Below are 2668 nucleotides of genomic sequence, written 5' to 3'. Positions count from 1 at the left end.
AAAATTTTTTAAAAACCTCCCACTCCCAAAAAAGGAATGGACCGGGAAAAAAATCTCCTCCCTGGGGAGTTGGTAACCCCTTTTCCAGATCCAAAGGGGGCAAGGCCCCCTTTTTTAAACCTAAAATTAATAAAATTTCCCCAAAAGGGTTTAAAGAAGCCCCCCCCGGGCCCCATCCAAAATTTTTAAGTAAACCCATTTTTGGGTTTTTTTTCCGGGCCTGAAACGGCTTTTCCCGGGAACCCAATTTTTTAATTGTTGAATTTTGGGGTCATCCTGGAAAAGGGGAAAAAGGAAAGGGGAAATTGAGGGGATTACTAAAATTTTATCATTGTAAATTTTGAAACTATAAATTTTACTGAGGCCCCCAGGGGGCCAAGAATTTCTAAAAAACCTTTTATGCCTCCGGGGGGAATAAAAAAAAAAATTTGGGGGGTAGTTTGTTTTGTTGTTTTTTGCCCCTTTAACTTTTTCCCAAAATCCTTTTTCTTAAAATTAAGAAAATTTTTGTTTGAAAACACTTTGGGGAAATTAATGGGCAAAATCCAACGAAGGGGTTTTCCAACAATGTTTTTTGGGAATTTTTTTTAAGCAAAGCTTTTTTTTGTGGTAATTTTAATCCTTAAAGGAGGAAGGAGGGCCCTCCTTCCCCCCCTTCCTTCCGGGGGGTTTTTAACTTTTTGGGAAAGGAAAAATTTTTCCCAAAAACACTTTGGGGGAACGGGTGGATATTGGGGCAGGATTTTAAAGCCCAAAGCCATTGGGGTTATTAAACCTTTTTGGGTTTTAATTTAACCAACCTTCTCCTGATTTTCCCATTCAAAATCCAGCCCGGGAAAACCCCCCCCCCCCTAGTGGAAAAGTTTAAACAGCTTAAAAAACAAACCCCTTGGGTTTTAGTTACTCCTGTGAAAGATTTTTAAAAAAATTTGGGGGGCCCTGCCTAGGGAACCCCCCAAAATATTCTGGGGCTTTTTTAAATTTTGAAGGTTCAAAAAATTTTTAAATTTTCCAATTGGTTTAGGTGTAGCAAATTTGGTTTTTCGGCCCTTAAAGGGAAGAGTTGGGGACTAGTCCCGGGCCCACACCCCCAAAAATTTTAAACAAGGGTTTTCAAGGGTTTTTCCCACGGCCATTTTATTTTCCCAGGGGAAAACCTTTCAAAACCTGGGGTTTTGCTGGTTTTGAGTTTTGGGTTAAAAAGGTTTTGCCCCAAAGACTTTGGGGTCTTGAAGCCCGTGCCCAAAAAAAAGGGGGTTTGAAAGTAACATTGGGTATTATTTGGGGCCCACATTTTTTGCGGGCCCCACCCAAACCCAAATTTGGCCCCTGGCTTTTGGTTTCCTTCGAAAAAACCTTTGGCCCCAACCTTTGGTTTTTTTCCCGGGTGCAAAAACCAACGGGGTTGGGGAAAAAGGCCCAAGGGAAAATTGTTTAAATTCAACCCTGTTGGGGGGGTTAAAAGGGGGTACCCTTTTAAATTTTTTTTGGCTTACCAAAAAAACCCTTTCTAGTTTAAGAAAAACCCTGTAAAGAGGCGGTAATTTTTCCCAAATTCCCCCTTCCCAAAAATAATTTGAAGGGGAAAACCCAATTTTTAACTTAAAAGGTGGGGTGGGGGCCCAAAGCAAAAAGGGGGTGGGGGAAACTGAAACTGTTTTTTTGGGGTATAACCCATTAAATTTTTTTTGTTTTCTCCTTTTTAAAATTTGGGCCTTTTTAAAAATTTTAAGGGTTTTTTGGGGAAAAAGAATCGTAGGTTGAGATAGCCTTTATGTTGAAATCTTAACCATAAGGAGGGTTTCGGGGCCCCAAGGGGTAGAGTTTTTCCTTGGAAATTTTTTTTCGCTGAAGGGGAAAAAGTAAACCCCAACGGGAATTTTGAGTGGGAAAGAAATTGTAAATTTATATAGACTGTTTTAAAACCCTTTAAAACCAAATTTTTGTTTTAATTAACCGGGAATCCCGGCCGGGTTAACCAGGAAAATTTTTAGCAACCAAAGGGGCTAAATTTTTTTGAAAATGGGGGTTTCACCTTTTTTGAAATTCTGTTTTCGAGGAAAACCTTTTTTTGGGACCAAAAAGGAAACCCCCAAAGCCGGATTTCAAATAGAAAATTTTTATTGAACTTTGGGGTTTAATTGGAAAATTTTGGGGGAAAATTTTCTATTTTTATATTTAAAACCCCTAATTTTAAACCTTGGGGAAAAATTTTTAAAAGCCTTTTTCCAAAAATTTTTTCCTGCAAGCAAAAACCTGTTAGGGTATTTTGGGATTTTTTAAAATTGGGTAAAATTTTACAAAATTATTTTTCCCTTTTTTCGGGATAATCATAACATACTTGGGGAAGGGCCTAAACTCCCTAAAAAAAACCGGGTCCTCACCCTTTTAAATCTGCTAAAAAATTTTCAAACCCTGTTTTTTTGTTTTTTATCCCTTTTTTAAATGGTCCTTAAAAGAGGGGGGGAAACAATTAAAAAAACCATTGCCAAACAACAACGTTTTTAACACAGCCCAACACACAAACACCAACCATACACCACACGGCCTTTTTTCCAAAACCTCACCCCATTTTCCCCCTTCAAAAACCCTCCAATTAAACACCCCCCAAAAAATTTTTTAAACCACAACCGCAAAGACAAAAACCCCTTTCCCCACCAAAAACCGT

This window comes from Penaeus monodon, chromosome 29, assembly GCF_015228065.2.
Source record: "Penaeus monodon isolate SGIC_2016 chromosome 29, NSTDA_Pmon_1, whole genome shotgun sequence".
Lineage (NCBI taxonomy): Eukaryota > Metazoa > Arthropoda > Malacostraca > Decapoda > Penaeidae > Penaeus > Penaeus monodon.
The sequence above is the reverse complement of the archived record's forward strand: the minus strand, read 5'-3'. Positions refer to the sequence as shown.